The sequence below is a fragment of the Lissotriton helveticus genome, chromosome 4_1 (assembly GCF_964261635.1).
Source record: "Lissotriton helveticus chromosome 4_1, aLisHel1.1, whole genome shotgun sequence".
Taxonomy (NCBI): Eukaryota; Metazoa; Chordata; class Amphibia; order Caudata; family Salamandridae; genus Lissotriton; species Lissotriton helveticus.
The window spans coordinates 1,496,315,144-1,496,334,806 of record NC_136063.1 but is presented as its reverse complement, the minus strand read 5'-3'; positions in this window follow the sequence as shown (position 1 = coordinate 1,496,334,806).

The window sequence follows — 19,663 nt, the reverse complement described above, 5'->3', positions numbered from 1 at the left end:
TATAACTGCATCTGCCCTGGCGAACTTGACCCAGGAACAGTCTGCTATTAGACTTGTCGTTCTTCAAAACCGCCTCGTTCTAGACGTCATCTTGGCGGATAGGGGCGGAGCCTGTAGAGTCATCCGATCTAGTTGTTGCGTTTTCATCCCAGATAATGCACCATCTGTGTACGAAGCAATAACAAGACTCCACAAGATTGCTAATGCCATACATCAAGACCCAGGCACATGGACTTGGTCCAGTTGGTTCTGGGGTGTAATATCTGCATGGGGATGGAAAGTTATGTCCTTCCTAGGAATGGCCCTACTTATGGTATTTGGTTGCTGTCTCTGTTTGCAGTGTGGCCCGGCGATTTGCGGGCTGTGTGCTACTGCCTGTATTCCCCATCCACGTAAACAAAGGATAAAAGATGAAGAAATGATGCTGTATGATCAACTATATGGTCTCATGAATATAGATGTATCCTGAAGGGTTATGTAGGTGACAAGGAGGGAATGAGGAAAATGATATTTTGCCTGACCAAATATGTCCCCTACATATACCCTATGTTACATGTGTGTGCATGTCACCCATGCATATTTCCCATAGTGGCCTGAATCACTAGGCCCCTGCAATCATGTCCTGCATTAGAAATGCCAGTCATCAAAGTCTCCCAAACATTAAGTTAGCATAAGGCCCATGTATTTGCATTTTGCATTGTGCTCTTTTAAATAAATATCGTACTGGTTGAGCCTGAAACCACTTTTCTGAAATAAGGGTGTTACATGACTCCTGACACACTGAAGCTGCAGTTACGTCCCTCTGACCTCGCATACTACTAGCTCAGCCGCAAGAAGCCCAGTAAGGGTTGCCAAGACAGTATATTTTGCTTAACAGTTATCTGCCTGCCCGGTGAGGAAAAGTACACAGAACCCGTCCGAGGGAGATAGGCCTAGCCATTCTGTCTCCATTTAATTAAATCACAGTGCTTGCACCCACAGAAAGCTCATGCAACGAATAAATATGCCCTCTCTGTCTTTTAGTGACGAACAACCCTTGCTTCAGATAATACATCCCCTGACTCTAGATATCAGTTGTACTAGATGTGCTGGTCGCCTTGACATAAGAGATCTCTCCACTAGGTTGAAAGTCAGCTTCCTCCCAGTTACACGTCAATTGCGCATCATGCTCAAAGTTGCACAATTAGGGCACAGTTCGAGCTAGTCATGCCAACTCCTCCTCTAAGTACCCACCCACCTATGACACCTACCTATCACCTCGCTATGACTCATCAAAGTACACACCCTCATGTACACCCACATGCTCTTATCTCATTTTCTGTCTTGCGCCTGCTCCTATGTACAAGGAGTAAAAAGTATATATATGATGTTTTGTTATTAAATGATTAGAAGACTCTTCTTGAACCTCTGTGGTGATGGAACATATTCTCCCTTTGACTCGAGTTATTGGAATAAAGCCCATTTTAACTCAGATACCACGGACTCTGCTTCTCACTTGATGCATGCTAATTGTTAATGCCTAGAAATTCAGCCAGGGTAATATTTTATTTACCACATACAGCCAAGGTTTTGCTGAGAGAGTACTTCCCTAGGTATGGATTGCCGAGAATTGTATGGTCGGACAATGGGAGAGAATTTGTGGGTCAAATCATGAAGAAAGTGTGTTCTGGATTGGGAATAAATCAGAAGTTCCATGCAGCGAATCACCCCCAGTCTGCTGGACTTGTTGAATGCTACAATGGTACCTTGAAGCTGAAATTAGCTAAGGTACAAGCGAGCACTGGTCTTACATGGCCGGATGCCTTGCCATTGGCTCTTTTGTCAACAAGGATGACTGTGCATTCTCGAGTGGGACTTAGTCCGTATGAAATAGTTTTTGGTCGTCCAGCGAATGTTTGGGGTGTTCCTCGTCCGAAAGAACACAGCAGTATTGAGTACCCTATGTTGGTGGATTACTTACATGACTTGACTGCTAAATTACGTGTTCTCCACCAACAGGTCTATGACAGTTTGCCGACAGCTACTACAGATCCCGGACACTCCATCGAACCTGGTCACTATATCCTCATCAAGAACTTTCAGCGCACCAAGAACTTGGAAACGAGATGGACTGGTCCTTATTTGGTGTTGTTGGTTACTAGAACCGCTGTTAGAGTAGCAGGCAAAAAGAACTGGGTGCATGCCACCCACTGTAAAAAAGTTCCTTTGCCTTTATCGTATGATCAGTTGGTGAGGGATGGTATAGCTGATTCCGAATGCGAGCGAGTACCTAGATTTGTTCCTTTTAGTGATGCTCATTTGACATGGACTCGGTCAGAACGCGAGGATGATGATGTTCTGCAAGCTGCTGTGCCGACTCATCTGAAGATTGACACCACCAATCCGGAACTTTTGTTTCTAGACCAGACTGTGCCTGATAAAGAACGCTACGATCTAAGACCGTGAAAGCTTGTACATATGGACAAATAAACGTGAAACTGGAATATTTTTTTAAAAAGTGAATTTACACTTTGTCAGATCAAGAAACTTTTTTTTTTTTTTCCTTTTTCGAGTCACCATCCGGACTCCACTGCAGGGTCACGGTAGGAAGTTCTTAAGGGGTGAACCGGGCATTGACACAAGGTCCGTGGTCCAGAGTCGTTAGTACAATCTTGGCTCACACTTAAGTGAAGAAGGTAACGACCGTGAGCAGCACGTTAGAGGATGGAGTTTTTTGATTCTGACCACAGTGTTAGGAAAGTGGATTCTAAAGTCCGAATATGTATATTGGTTCGTAGCAAATGTTTTTAATAATGTGTTTTCTAATGCTTTTGAATATTGCGTTAGCTTGTGTGGGTTTGATTTTCTATGCCACACAACAGCCGCTTAGATCTACCTCCCAACCTATTCTTTCTTTTTCTACTGTTTCTCCACATGAGTTTCATACGTTGCCTGAACATTAACAGACACGAAGATCAGAATTTGTGAACAATTCGTTTATACAAATGTTGCATCAGCATCAGCTAGTCATAAATACTACGAATTGTTGGGGGTGTGGTCTGATGCCAAATGCGACAGATAAGGGAATGCCATAATTAGTTTTGCCTTTTTCACCTAATGGGTCAGTTTGGGCACTCCAATCAATGTTTATCTATGCGAATGAAGCCTCTCCAGTGCGTTCTGTTAAGGATAACGTGAGTAAGAATGCTTTGATACGGGGAATAGTCGATATGATTAGAGATATTGACGCGTATAATGCTATTCCCAAAGATAAGGTGCGAGCATATGTCGGTTGATATAAGACAACATATAGTGTTAGTCTGACGGAGAAAGAGAGACAGAAAAGGTCTCCTCCTATTTGGATTGTACCCCACCGTGGTCATCTTTGCTTACAAGGTAATGGTCAGAATCCGAGAGCTCAGCTTGGTAAGAGTGTGTGTGTTCACACATACGTTTATACGTCCCAGAAATCTCCTCCGTTCGCGCCAGCCAAAGGCACGTATTTTATTTGTTATGACAGAGCATATACATGGTTGCCGTCTGATTTTTGGGGCACATGTTATGTAGCGTTTTTGCTTCCCCCTACATACACAGCTGCTTTTGACTACCATAAGACAAGATTTGGTAGAGGTATTATCGATGCGAAAGATACTGTCGCACAAGAAATTGGAGACTTCTTTAAGGGTTTCCTGCCCTTTTGGGGTCCTATGGCTAATAGTAGGAATATTCGTCAGCTTACGAGAGTGGTTGAGGCCACTATAAATGAGACTGCAGGTGCCCTTAGTAATATTACTGCTGAGCTTCAAGCGGATTGCCTTATGACATTACAGAACCGCTTTGTTTTAGATATTATACTTGCAGATAGAGGTGGAGTATGCAAATTGATCGGATCTAGTTGCTGCGTTTTCATACCAGATAATGCCCCGACGGTGTACCAAGCTATCCAGAAGTTGCATAAGTCTGCTGAGTGAATACATGTGGACTAAGGTAACTGGTCGTTGATAGGATGGTTTTGGGAATTGCTGTCCAAATGGGGATGGAAGGTTCTGATGTTTTTTGGTGTGGCTTTAGCGATCCTTTTCTTGTGTTGCTTATGCATCCAGTGTGGTCCCGCTATTTGTGGCCTTTGTGCTACGATCTGTGTGAGAAGACCCATTTCGAGTGAAGCGAGAGAGAATAAGATGATGTTACAGCAACACCTTGATGATCTGATGAGAATAGATATAGACCTGGATTCAGATTGATATGAGTTTGGGTTATTGCCTACGTAATGGCAAAAGGAGGGTCTGAGGTTCCGTGGTTTTTGGAACTGGACTCCATTTTGTTTTACGTTGTTCGAGATGCCATTTTGTGTTGCCCTCACGTAGGCCGTGGAAGTAAACGAACGAACGAAGTTGCATGGGCCTCGTTGTTCATGTACATATTAACGTCGGCCTTTTCGACTGGCGAGTGAACTGCAAGATGCTGACCCCTTCACCTGAAACTGACCCTTCTACGAAACTAGTTTTGTTAGCTGTAAGCTGATAGTAATCTGGCAATCCAATCATTGTTCAGGATATTGTTAGTCTTTACTTTCTTGCACATATCTTATCCTACTCTACATCTGAATTGCTCTTTTCTTTATGTCTTTTCATTACATGGGTAGTGCTTTCAATTATGGGTTTGTCCGGCTTTTGGTAATCGAATTTGGGACAGTCCTAATAATTAACTTGTGGGGTTGGTACAATGTAAAGTGAGCTTTTTGGAATGCGATAATGTATAGAAATGTGTTTCTATTGGTCAGAATTTGCCGCAATGGGTGTGCATTTGTAATGGGTTGAAACTGTGCATAAAAGAAGATGTCTTGCTCTATGAAAATTGAGCAGGTTCCTGAGTTGTACACCATGTTGTATTGCTTGGTTCACTGTTAATAGCTGCAGCTAATACATTTGATCTCTGACGCCACCTAGAAGTATTCCGTGTCTCTGTTTGCCAGGACAGGGGAATCCGAAGAATTCGTGCATGCCCCTGACGCCGCTGGGTTCTAAGAAAACCCGGTTCTTCAGCAGAAGGGAGACATCTTCTAATCATCTTTTATGCAGTCTGTCTCAAGCTTTCTAGGACAACAATGCTACTTCTCTTCAGGCTCTAATCCCTGGGATGGAATGCTCATACACTCTAGAGCGATAAAAAGTAGTAGAATCAGCCTCCGTCCCGGTCACTTTACTGCCAGCTAGTCACATCACATCGTGCTCCAGCCATTAGCAGCTCCTCAGGTGCTGCTTTGTTTTCGGGTGTATCAACAGCTCCATTACCATCTCAGTCTGCTGGCATTAGGAACATGTAAAACAGAGCCTCTTCATTTGTGTTCTCACTCACTTTTTCTTTCTTTCAGTGATCTTAGGGAATAGAAACTGAAAAGGTGGAGCACAAGCCATAACTCTGTCCATATGGTGAATAATTTTGTATTCAATTTTCTCCTGGGTATCTCTCATACTTTGGACTCATCACTATAATTACTTATATTCATAAAGCTCAAACTATAACCTCGAACATTACCCTGGCGCTGGCTATTGCATAAAGAGGAAAAGTGGCCTACCGTAGATCTAGCAAGCATATACACAGTTTTAAGAGTCTTGCTAAAAGTCAAAAGAAAAGTAATGGAATGGAGAGAAGAAAGTACACTGCTCCAAAGCTGGATGGCTGGAACAGAGAAAGCATGCCCTCCTCCAGCTCGGGTCTTTTTAAACTTGGATAGACCAGCAAATTATGTTGACCAAGAGTGGAAGTTTTTAAGAATAATAACACTTACATTTGTACTGTAAGAACTGCTGGCAAGTGTGGGGAAATGTACTATAGGCAAAACAAAGAGATTTAAAATTTTCTTTGGCAGTGGAATTCAGTGAAGAGTGTCCAGTGCGGAAGATGCAGAGGCTTGCCGAGGCAGGGAAAGGGATAGCTTGGCCTCAGCAGTTTTCACGCAATACAGGCTTTTCAGTAGGTAATCTGGAGTTCCTAAAACAATTAAAATAGTCTAAACTGATTAGGATAGCAAACTCGCACAACAAGAGGACAAAATTGGTTAGGAAGAGGAAGCAGACTCTTATGTATAATCTGCATTAAAGAGCGCGGGAATACGAGAGCTTGTTGACATGATCATTGAGGGAGAGGCTCCTATCCACCAGGGGCCATTTGCAGAGAGTGCCCGGAGGATGCACTGACCGTTTGCACCTCCTTTGCACGCCCCGGGGCACTTTGGTATTACAGAAGGGGATGCTGATGCCTGTTTTGGCTCTTTCTTTCATATCGATAGTGCTGACACACATAAAGCGCCAGCGCTATCTGTGGAGGCGTTCCCGCATTTGCATGGAGGCGTGCCCCATGCAAATGAGGGAATCCCTTTGCCTGTAATACTGCCGGGGCACAGAGGCAAATAAGCTGTTAGAGCACCTCCTGAGAGAAGCCCTCCTCAGGGGGTAAAGGGTGCCCTAAGGACCTGTAATACCAAGAAGGAGCACAGAGGAAAAAAACGGTACCTAAGGGATAGCCCTCCGCTCAATTAAATTCAATACGAAAAATCCCTATACCCTGAACGTTAGTTAGCATCCATCTAGTAGATATGAGAACGCAATTTGCCTGGTAAATGTACTATTTAAATTCCAGAGCGACACCCCTTCTTAATTTATAGTTAGGTGTGTGTTCTCTAATGCCTCACTGTCTACAACAAAACACTGTTTGTAACTGCAAGCAGGAGTTTCTCGGCAGAGTTCAACTCGACATATCCAGCGATGTCTGCCCTACTGAGACAGTCCATCCACCCACACTTGAACGATAAATAATAAAAATTGTGTGGTGGAAAGGAAGGCACCTCACGGGCGAACAACCCTCGGGGAACTTGGCCCTTTCTCATCATCGGTTGCCATTCCTTTTCTGAAAAGAAATAAGTGTCTAAAACAAATTGTGCAAACAGATAGGTGCTGAACAAGAAGCTAAATTGATAGCTCCCTGCTGTGACAAACACAGAGAAGTGAGAGTAAAATCAACAGACACGAGGGGAGGAGCCGCGCCAGCGACCAAGATGGCCGCATGAGCATCGGCTCCGCCAGCCGCCACATCCTGACCGCCTATCCGGCTTAATATCCTGTACCCCATCCCCACTATCTTGTGGGGGACCGTCACCTGAGTCAATAGGTGAAATTTGGGCTTGATTGACTGCTTAGGCGACTGATTAACGTCGTCGGAAGAATTGGGGCCTGTGACGTCGAAGACGGGACCCCGGGTGTGCCATAGTCCGGGGCGTAGTACGACAACATCGGACGCCGAGACCGGAAGTGCCCGGCCGGAGCATCGTTTGTCGCACCCGGGTGGCGATCGGAGTGCCCTTGCCCTCTCTGCTGTACCCTACAGACTATCCTCGCAAGATCCCCTTCCGCTCGACAGAGGAGTGGTGGGTTTCTCCTGCTTTTGCGGTCGAGATGGCGAATCGAGACCCCGACAAGAATATGCCGAAGACCCAGAGATCGAACCGTCCAGTCCAATCGAACCGGATCGATAAATATGCAGTCTCCAGGGGATCCCCGTCAGAGGCGAAGCGTTCCCTGGCCCGAGGCCCTGAGGGAGGTCCGATCGGCGACGATCCGACCATGAAGGAGTTGATGGCGGCCATTAACGGGGTTCAATCCTCCTTGGGGACAATCGATATGAAGGTGGACACGGTTACTATTGAGGTGGGTCTAGTCAGGGCCGACCTCACCAAAACCTCCGAGAAGGTCAAGGACTTGGAACTAAAGATGGGGAGCCTCATCGAGGACGTCTCTGAACTACAGAGAGAAGTGTCGGATCTCAAGGTGGCCCGTAACCAGTTCGATCGTAAGCTCGATGAGTACGAAGGTCGGGCAAGACGGAATAACATCCGCATCCTTGGGGTTCCGGAGCGATCAGAGGGGGCTTCCCCAGATCTTTTTGTCGAGGATCTTATCCTGCAACATCTGAAGCCCAAGGGTCTGTCCAAGTTTTTTACAGTGGAGAGGGCACACAGGGTGCCCGGTGGTCGCCCGAAAACTGGTGCACTTCCCCGACCCATCATTGCCCGCGTCCTGAATTTCCGGGACAGAGACTCCATTTTACAGTCTGCTAGATCCTCGGGCCCGCTGGCATACGAGAACGCTTCCCTGCTGTTTTTTCCAGACTTTACCCGGATGGTGCAGAGACAGCGGCAGGGATTCGTGGCTATAAAGAAGAGACTTCGAGATCGGGACATGAAGTACTCGACGATGTATCCTGCCCGACTACAGATAGAACATTCTGGCAAACCTTGGTTCTTTGACTCGCCAGAGGTAGCGGCGGACTGGCTTGACCAACTCGGGGACCCTGGTCCCGAAGAACATACCCAGGCGGAGGACGAGGAATGATGCCCTGTTTGACTAAGGCTGCATAATTCACTTTATTGGCGTTGAGGGACTGACGGGGGGTTTATTGATCTTCAACTTCTTCCCCCCTGCAACTTATCATTCCTGATTCATTGTTCTGTGGGATTTTTGCGGGGAGGGACCCAGGCGGTCTGGGGTGGTGGTGTTGTAAGGTCCTCCTGTTGTAAGGTGTTGTAAGGTCCTCCTCTGTTTTTCTACGTTTAGATCTAGATTGTGGGGGCGACAGGCACACTGCGAGTTGGGGATGTGTACATGTTACATGCAGGGGTGCAGGGTGGGGGGAGTTCGAATTCCGGGCTGGGGGGAGGGGATGTTGTTTTGTTTGTGGTTTGTGACCGAAGTATGCAAGAGGATCCTTTGAAATGTACTCGATTATTCTTGATCAATGGCTTCACCTAGACAGGGCCTGGGATTCACGGTCCTTAGTTGGAACGTTAATGGCCTGGGAGATAGGATAAAGCGCACTGCAGTGAATCAATTTATCAGACGACGAACACCGGACGTAGTCCTGTTACAGGAGACCCACTTGTTGGGAAACGTTGTATGGCTCTACACAGAGGTGGCTACAAGCTGGTGGCACATGCCGGTTTTACCTCGGGATCCAGGGGAGTGGGCATACTGGTTAAGAATTTATTTCCATTCACTATCCAGTCTACTTGGTCTGACAATCGTGGGCGCTACATTGCTGTCTCTGGTGCATGGGAGGGTCGAACTGTGTCATTTCTCTCTGTCTATGTCCCCCCTTCACTACAGGCTGATACATTTTGTGATTTGGGTCGAATGTTCCTTGCTTTGCCCTTGGGCCTCATGGTGATTGGTGGTGACTTTAACGCGGTCATGGATGGTGAATTGGATAGACTCCCCTCCTGCGCGTTGTTGCCCTCCCGCAGGTGGTTGCCTGACTTTCTCTCAGATTCTGGCTTGATTGATGGCTGGCGACTGCGGCATCCAGGAGCTGCGGAATATACGCACGCGTCTGCGGCGCACCGTTCCCTCTTCCCGTATTGACTATGTTTTGTTGCCGGCGGCCCATGCGGCCGCGGTCAGCGAGGTAACTCACCTGGTGCGGGGGTCTCTGACCACTCGCCAGTATGGTTACGTTTGAGTGTGGGACAGGGAGATGTGGGTAGGATTGCTCCCATCCCCGCCTGGCGCTTGCGAGACCCAGTAGTGAAGAGGGAACTGGGGCGTGTGACTGAGAGATATTTCAGCGAAAATGAGGGCTCGGTTGCGTCCAGATGCTCCCTGTGGGAGGCCTACAAGACTGTTGTTCGTGGGGAGGTTCTCTCGCTTGTTGCTGACCAGAAAAGGAAGAGAAGGGCTGAGCTAGAATGGGTGGAGGCGGAGCTATTGACGCTGGAGACTGCTGTTTCCTCCGGGGGCGACCCGTGGGCGGATCACCGCCTCGGGCTGCTTCGGGACGAATACAAAACTTTAACTCGTGACACTGCTAGGGCGCAGCTCGATACCACACAGGACAGGATTTATGAGCACGGTGATAAGGCTAGTAAACTGATCGCTTGGCTGGAGAAGGGTGATTGGGGCTCCAGGTTGGTCCCGGAGCTGCACATTGCAGGCTCTGTGGACACGACGGACCCCCAATTGATTGTAGAGGAGTTTGCCCGTTATTATTCTGAGATTTATTCCTCCGTTGGTGTGTTTTCTGAGGCTGACAACTCAGACATGCTGCGTGATATTGTCTTGCCAGTGTTGTCGGTAGATGATAGGAATTATCTAGACTCCGCTCTTACCAACGACGAGGTGGCAATGGCCATTTGGGGTGTACACTCTGGCAAAGCCTCCGGCCCTAACGGTCTCCCGATAGAATTGTTTAAACCCCACGCCGACAGATTAGCTCCGTATATGAAGGGCATGTTTGCAGAGAGCTTGGAATGTGGCCAATTGCCATATGACCAGCGTGTGGCCAATATTGTCGTTATCCACAAGGAGGGAAAGCCCCGATTGGACTGCTCTTCGTACCGCCCCATCTCACTTTTAAATGTGCAACCGAAGGTGTTGGCGAAGTTACTCGCCACGCGGCTGGTAAAGGTCATCTCTACCCTGGTACACCCCGACCAATCTGGCTTCATGCCTAGGAGAAACACCGCTCTTAACCTTAGACGCCTCCATGGTATTCTGGCCGGTGCCGCCCATATTCATGAGCCCGCCATCTTGCTTTCCCTAGACGCTACCATGGCTTTCGACCGAGTGGAATGGCCCTATCTCTTTGCGGTACTGGCCACATTGGGATTTGGGCCCGGCTTTATCGGTTGGGTCCGCCTCCTTTATACTGCCCCCTTATCACGGGTCGTCGTAAATAATCATAGATCAGGTGATTTTACTCTCGAGCGTGGCACTCGTCAGGGGTGCCCCCTTTCACCGTTGTTGTTCGCTCTCGCTCTGGAACCCTTAGCAGCCTGGGTGCGATGGGACCGCTCGATAAAGGGACTGCGTTGGACCCCGGAGTGGGAAGACAAGATCTCGCTTTACGCGGATGATATTCTGTTATATCTGACATCTCCCCGGGCTTCGTTGATCGTGTTCATGGATATTCTCGCCATCTTCAGCAGGTATTCTGGCTTCTTAATAAACTGGGCAAAGTCCGTTTTGTTCGTACTGAGCGGAGATCCGCCCAGGGTGCCCGGGAATTGTCTGGTTAGAGTGGAATCGACCAGCTTTCGCTACTTGGGAATTCATATTTCCCTGGACCCCATGGTGCGCCATCGTCTGAATTTGTTGCCCCCTTTGGTCAGGCTCCGGGCGGACGCGGTGCGGTGGAGGGCATTGCCTCTATCCATGCTGGGTCGCGCAACCCTTTTTAAAATGATGGCTCTACCGCGCTTCTTATATGCTCTCCAAAACTCTTTCGATCCTGTACCCCCCTCGTACTTCTGCGAGATCGAATCGCTTTTCCGCGGCCTTCTGTGGGAGGGAAGGCCGCGCATAGCTCTTTCCAAATTGATGTTGCCCTGGTACGATGGTGGGATCGGATTGCCGAATGTCCGTAAATACTATTGAGCTTGGCAACTGGCTCCCATCAATCAGGCGATATACGGCTCCCCGTGTGACCCCGGTCACGCGATGGACCGCGGCCAGCTGCCAGGAGGTGACTTCACCCGAGTATTGTACGCCCGACGTGGTCAATTCCCGTTGAAGGGGCCTACCTTGAGCTCCACGAGAGTGTGGCACGAGGCGAATGGTTCCCTTCGTTGGACTGGACGTTTGACATTGTCTACGCCGTTGTGGAGCTCTGAAAGGCTTGGGATGCTTTGGAAATCGAAGGGGTTTGATCGGTGGGATCTAATTGGCATATCGCAGATTCGGGACATATGGGGCAAGGATAAAATTCTGACTTTTGAGGAGCTGCAGGCCAAGTACCAATTGAGTGACACTGAACGGTTTCGATACCTGCAGATTAGTCATGCATTGAATGCGGCGGTGCCCAGCGGAGAGACGTTGCCGGAGTCCTCCCCTCTGGAGGACCGACTGCTTGATGGCCTCTTACCTACTAAAGCGATTTCCCTCACGTATCGCAAACTGATTAACCATTCGGAGGACCCGCTGGTGCGCCTTCGCGAGCAGTGGGTCGCCGATGGTCTAGTGCTAGATGACGAGGATTGGAGGGAGGCGGTGGCATCCCCTAGGGAGGTTGCGGTGCCAATGTGGCTCCGATTGATCCAGCTTCGGATCTTGCACCGCTCCTATGTGACGGGCCTGGGCCTGCAGAGGATGGGTTTGACTGACTCGCCTGCGTGCCGCAGGGGCTGTGGGCAACTAGGGTCGTTCATGCATATTCTTTGGGAGTGCCAGGAGGTCCGCGAGTTTTGGAACAGGATTCATGCTAAGATGAGTGAAGTGTGGGAGATGCGGGTTGACCCTGAGGCACGGCGATGTTTGTTAAACGTGTGGGAACCCACAGACCTGCCGACTCATGGAGGGGTGTGGGTGACTTTGGCGTGTGCGATTGCCAAACATAACATCGCGCAGCTTTGGGGGGCGGCTCGGGCACCCAGGGTTGGTAAATGGATGGAAGATCTTGATTGGTGCATGTTCCGTGAGAAGTCTGTGTATGTGTCTAGGGGGCGACCCCGCAAGTGGGTCAAGATATGGAGCGCATGGAACTCCTACCGTGGAGACATTTGTGCACCCCCTGAGTTGGAGACGATAATTGTGGACCTGGAGAGTTCTTAGGCCTGTTATTCCACTATTTGTACTGGATTATTGAGCACTGAGAGTCATTGTCTGAACTTTGCACTGTGATTCCTGCATTTCGGTCACTGTTTAAATGTGTTATGTTCTCAATAATAAAAAAGATTTAAAAAACAAAATCAACAGACACACCAATTGTACAACTTTATTACTAACTCTAGTGTGTGCTGGTGAATTAAAAAGGCTGGTAGCTTACTGTCGCATACCACTATCTGTAACCGACATGTTTCACTGCACAATAGATTTTATGGCAGATTCATCAGGGTTCACCACTCGGTCACTGCACCAGTGTTGGACATCTTTATATAGGGAACCTCAACCAGTGATGTCCACTCATACCAGCTGATCAGGAAAATATCACCCCACTGTAGTTTGTAGTATCAACCATACAGCTATGGAACCAGGACCTTAAATCATCCCATCATCAGGGAGGACAGAAACCTCCCGCGGAGCAGAAGGGCAAAAGCTCGCTTGATCTCGATTTTCAGTATGAATACATTCCGTGAAAGCGGGGCCTCACGATACTTCTAACTTTTTGGTTTTCAAGCAGGAGGTGTCAAAAGGGATAACTGGCTTGTGGTGGCCAAGAGTTCATAGCGACGTCGCTTTTTGATCCTTCGATGTCGCCTCTTCCTATCATTGTGAAGCAGAATTCACCAAGCGTTGGATTGTTCACCCACTAATAGGGAACGTGAGCTGGGTTTAGACCGTCGTGAGACAGGTTAGTTTTACCCTACTGATGATGTGTTGTTGCAATAGTAATCCTGCTCAGTATGAGAGGAACCGCAGGTTCAGACATTTGGTGTATGTGCTTGGCTGAGGAGCCAATGGGGCGAAGCTACCATCAGTGTGATTATGACTAAATGCCTCTAAGTCAGAATCCCCCCGAAACCATATTGATACCGCAGTGCCGTGGAGCCTCGGTTGGCCTGCGATAGCCGGCCTCTCTTGGGGGGCCGGTGCGTAGAGCCGCTCGCTTGGGGACCGGAGTGTGGACGGAAGGGGGCCGCCTCCATTGCCCTTAGTGCACCGCATGTTCGTGGGACACCCGGTGCTAAATCATTCGTAGACGACCTGATTCTGGGTCAGGGTTTCGTAAGTAGCAGAGCAGCTACCTCGCTGCGATCTATTGAAAGTCATCCTCTGAGCCAAGCTTTTGTCTCTCCGTGCGTGTGTGCCCGCGGACGCCTCCCTCCACCACACCCAGGGGTGGGTCCCTCTGCCGCCGGGTCGGCAGGAGGGACGCGGAGGGGGTAACACGGGTCCGTGGGAGGCTGCCTCCACCACGTGCCATTCGGCACGGGGGCCTCCCCCTCCTGTCCCTGCCCCACCGGGGTGCGGGGATGGGGGCCACCATCCTTTGCGGGTCAGCAGGGTGACCAGATGGCCCGCTGCTCCCGGGCAGGGAGGTGAGCAGCAGCCACCCGGGGAAGGAAGCTCCAGAGTGTCTGCCTAGGTGCGCCTGGCCACCCTCGCCAGACTGCAAGGGCGACTGGGTACGACAGCCTCCCAGGCCATCTGGGCGCTGGGTCGTCCCGGGCCATCTGGTCGCCTGGCTGCGGGACCAGATGGCCCTTCGGGCAGGGTGACCAGATGGCCCTGCGGGCTGTGTGACCAGATGGCCCTGCGGGCTGGGTGACCAGATGACCCTGCGGGCTGGGTGACCAGATGGCCCTGCAGGCTGGCGGCCGGGCTAACTACAACTTTTGTCCCTCCCCAGATTTCGTAATAGTCGAGAAAAATGGCCTCGGGGAGTGGACGTGGCCTGGGCTTAACCCTCCTTGGGTCCAGCCAAGGGTCCGTGCGCTGGGGACGGGGCTTCCAGGAAGGCTCTCCCCGGGCTGGCTAGGGTTTGGAAGGTGGGACCGGGCCCAGGGCTTGAGCTCCGTCCATCCAGCCCCAGGGTGCGTGAGCCCCCCATCCTGCAAGCCATCAGAGGGTCCGGGCGCTGGGGACGGGGCTCCACCGGGGCCCGGGGAGGCTCTCCCTGGCCTGGCTAGGGTTCAGAAGGTGGGACCGGGCCCGGGGCTTGAGTTCCATCCGCTCGGGCCTGTGGTGCGTGAGCCCCCGTCCTGCAAGCCATCAGAGGGTCCGGGCGCTGGGGACGGGGCTCCACCGGGGCCCGGGGAGGCTCTCCCCGGCCTGGCTAGGGTTCGGAAGCTGGGACCGGGCCCGGGACTTGAGCTCCGTCTGGCCAGCCCCGGGGTGCGTGAGCCCCCCGTCCTGCAAGCCATCAGAGGGCCCGGGCGCTGGGGACGGGGCTCCACCGGGGCCCAGGGAGGCTCTCCCTGGCCTGGCTAGGGTTCGGAAGGTGGGACCGGGCCCGGGGCTTGAGTTCCGTCCGCCCGGGCCTGTGGTGCGTGAGCCCCCATCCTGCAAGCCATCAGGGGGTCCGGGCGCTGGGGACCGCGCTCCACTGGGGCCCTGGGAGGCTCTCCCTGGCCTAGCTAGGGTTCGGTAGCTGGGACCGGGCCCGGGGATCAGGTGTGGCTCGCTACATCCACTACGCTGTCAGAACGTAGTTTTCTGCCCACCCCTAGCGCCAATCAGGAAATGGTCACCTAGGGCGATCCAAATTAATGCCCTAACATTAGAATATAACCTACGAGCATTGAATGGTAGGACAATCTCTGACCCAAACGGGGCTATGACCTTTAACAGACTTAGTGGCCCCTCGCGTATTGATTACATATTGCTCGATACCCGCCTATGGGGGAACCTAGGGGACATAGAGGTCAAACAATCGCAGGATAGCGACCACAATCCCATGTGCATGAAAATTATATGGGGAAGCATCGGAAAAGTATCAAATCCCACATTATTAACAACAAAAGAGGTAGTGCCATCTAATTGCAATCACAGACTAAAATTGCATAAGGTTGCATGTCAGGAGGATGTACTGACTAGTATTAGAGAGTTAGTTGAACTAAAGAGCATAGAACTCTTTAAGAATCATAATTTTAACTCTACTCACTTTGTATTGCCATTTGCACATTGCCGGTGCTGCTAGGGTATCACATTGCACTTGTCAGCCGTCTGTGCTCAATACTACAGTCTGCCCGCCCCGGTCCGACTCGGTAGCCAATACCGTAGTGCGGAGGGCGGGGCAGGTAAGAGCCAGACACCCACAGGAAGTCGAGCGGTTAGCGCTCTAGCTGTTCACTTCTGAGGGCAATTTAGGCTGCGAGGAGGCACAAGCCATTGCGGTAAGGGACGACGGTGGCAGCATCTCCTGACCCCGCTTGGCGCTTGCAAGCATATTTAGAGCGGATGCTCTGCTGAAATATTGTTTTAACCTTTTTAGATTGCATGATTTTAAAATTGACTGCTAATTTTAAAAAACATTATAAATGAACCCAGTACTTAGTACTAGCGGCGGATAGCTGTTAAAGTTGATTAATAATTTTAACTCTACTCACTTTGTATTGCCATTTGCACATTGCCGGTGCTGCTAGGGGATCACATTGCACTTGTCAGCCGTCTGTGCTCAATACTCCAGCCTGCCCGCCCCGGTCCGACTCGGTAGCCAATACCGTAGTGCGGAGGGCGGGGCAGGTAAGAGCCAGACACCCACAGGAAGTCGAGCGGTTAGCGCTCTAGCTGTTCACTTCTGAGGGCTATTTAGCGCCTCGTCGGATCTAGCGCGCAGCGGTTGCGTGCAGCGGGGCGCCTTAGTCGGCGCTTTAGTCAAGCCAAAGACCTGCCCGTCTGCGCCCGTCCGCGTCTGGACGGGGCCAGGGGCGAGGGCTATGGCGGGATCCACTTACACCCCTGGGATCCCCACTACCATACGGAGAACCTACTCCTCCCAGGTACTACTAGATATCCAATACCATCTCCAAATGACCTGTGGCAATAGGGTTGGAAGTAGCTTAGAGGGCCCGTTCGCATGCTGCCATTGCAAAGCACAATTCCACTTACTACCAGAAGATAGGGACCCCGCTCCTAAACCATCTGACAGGGCATTAAGAGAACGCTACACAGCCCCGAGTAATAGGATGGGCGTTTACAGACCCCCAGGGAGCAAAAATCTGCTCTGCAATATTAGGTCTCTGTCGAAACATGCCTCTGAAGTATGGGACCTCATATCATCAGAAGAACCGGACATATGTTTCCTCACAGAAACTTGGTTAAAGCCCCATTCTGTTCCAGCGATAACCCTGGGAATTCCAGTCGGTTATAAAATAATCAGACTAGATCGGCCTATCAAGATAGGAGGGGGGTTATCAATTGTACATAAACAGGAATTCAATGTCACTGTGATTGATCAGCTATGTACACCTGAATTAGAATTATTGGTATTTAAAATCGACTCTATGCCTAAAGAGAGCCGGAGAGGAGCCTTGGTCTATCGCCCTCCTGGCCCGTGTACTAATCTCTCTGTCTCGCTCATAGAGGCCCTAGCACCCTATGTGCTTGATAGCAATGATGATTTCCTACTTCTAGGAGATTTTAATGTCCACAGTGAGCTAAAGGATTGTTATGAGGCACAGACTTTACTCACAGATCTCGACTCATTGGGTTTAAAACAAATTAATAGTGTCCCCACACATCAGGCAGGGCACACTCTGGATTTAATTTTATCCAACTCCCCCCATATCAAGTGTATGCCCCCATACCAGGTAGAATGGACGGATCATTTTGTCATGGAATTCTACATCCCTACCATCAACCGGCCCCGTACAGGGCAGATTGCCCTACCTATAAAAAGGAGACCATGGGACAAATTGACTCCTGAGGCATTTAAAGAGAGATACAATGAACCCATATCTGGCCCCATGGAAGATGTGGAAACTGCTCTGTCCAGACTCGAAGGGGCTGTTGCGGAATCAATTAATGATATAATTCCACTAAAAATCTTTAAGCCACGCCCAGCATACAATCAAGAAGTCTGGTTTTCGGAGCACTTAAGATCTCTCAAACAAACCACTAGGAAACTAGAAAAGAAATGGCGAGCATCTCGCTTGGTCGAAAATAGGAAAAATTATAAGGACTCCCTTGCGGCCTACCATAAAGCAATTCGTACCGCACGTAAAGGGCACATAGCATCACAACTCTCTGTGGCTGGGAACAACCCGAAAATACTTTATCAAATCCTGCAGTCATTTACTAAACCTGCAGCCTGTGAAACTACAGAAGTGGCGTCGCAAAAATTATGGGATGGCATTTCCCAATTTTTCTTGAAAAAAATAGATGGTATATACGATAAAATTATCAGTGCCAACCAATCCCATGGGGAAGTCATAACCCCCCCAACGAGCATGGAAGAACAACCTCATTCCACCCATTCCCTTACAACATTTCCCCCTATCTCCGTTGAGGAGGTGATATCATTAATCACCCAGATCAAGAGTGGGTGCCCAACGGATATCATCCCTGCACGCATTATGCCAATGCTCGCTGCTGATCTGGGTCCTGGGATCCAGAAAGTAGTAAATCTCTCTCTTAGTACAGGAGAGGTTCCTTCAAGGTGGAAAAGGGCACTGGTCAGGCCTTTAAGGAAAAATGCTGCTACCCCCTGGACTGAATTATCAAACCTTAGGCCCATCTCCCTGCTCCCCTTTTTAAGCAAACTCATTGAGAAGTTTGTTAATCAACATCTGTCTAATTACATTGAATTAGCAGGAGGGTTGGACCACTCCCAGTCAGGTTTCAGGCCTAGACACAGCACCGAGACCGCCCTGATCTCAGTTGCGGACGATCTACATATGTTCCAGGACAGAGGCCTCTCTGTGATCCTGGTGCTATTGGATCTGTCCGCGGCGTTTGACACCGTGTCACATAACATATTGACTACCAGCGGTCTATAGCGCTACGAGGCCTGCGGTGCGGGTAGCAGTGCGCTTTACAAGACACACTTTACACTTTACTTTACTAACATCGGCCTAGAACATAAGGCACTAGCATGGCTGAGGAGTTTCTTGTCTAACCGTACCCAATGTGTGACTATGGGAGGATATCGGTCAGAGGAGGTGGAGATCTCCAAAGGGGTGCCACAGGGCTCGTGTCTGAGCCCGACCCTTTTTAACATCTATGTGGCACCCCTGGCTAACATCATGAGAACATACGGCTTCATACCGGTATCATACGCGGATGATACCCAACTCCTCTTTCCTTTTAAATCTCTCACCACTGAGGTCAGGAACTTCTTTTCCCAGGGTATGAAAGCGGTGGCACACTGGATGTCGTCCAACTATTTGCAATGCAATGTTGGAAAGACGGAAGTAATGTTGTTCGGTGAGGCCAAACTCCTGTGGACTCCGGACTGGTGGCCTTTAGGTCTTGGCCCAGTCCCTGAGCCCAAACAGGTAGTAAAAAACCTGGGAGTACGATTGGACCAGGAACTCTCACTGAAACAACCTGGCAATCAGGTGGTGGGTTCCTGCTTTCACATCATTGGCTTGTTACGGAAAGTGTTCCCATTGCTTCCGGACTCCACCAGAAGGACATTAGTACAGGCACTGGTCCTAAGTCGACTAGATTATTGCAACGGCCTACTTTTGTCTGCAAGTGATGGAGTGATGGCTAGACTCCAGGTGATTCAAAACACCGCTGCCCGCCTGGTACTGAACGCCCCCCCTCGAACTCCATCTAAACCCTTGCTGATGAAACTACACTGGCTATCAGTCAAACAGAGAGCCAAATTTAAAATATGCTGCATAATACACAAAAGCATACATGGACTAGGGCCAGTATATCTGGCAAATAAATTTGTCCCCTATGTCCCTACCCGCTCTCTCAGGTCAAGTGAGCAAAGCCTGCTCTGTGTACCCAGGGCTTAGAAAGCCAGACATGGGTCCAGAGCTTTATCAGTGGCAGGACCCTCCTTATGGAATAGCCTCTCAAAGTCTCTCAGACAATGCAGAGAGCACCTCCCTTTCAGAAAACAGCTTAAAACTTTCCTATTTTAAAAAAATAAATAAATAAATAAACATTTCTGATTCCCTTTCAGCGATCTGTCCCCCCTTTTTATGCTGTAGCTGTCAAAGGCGCGGAGATACTCCTTCGGGAGTCGAGTCCAGCGCGGTACAAACTCGCAAATAAATAAATAAATAAACTCTCATCGC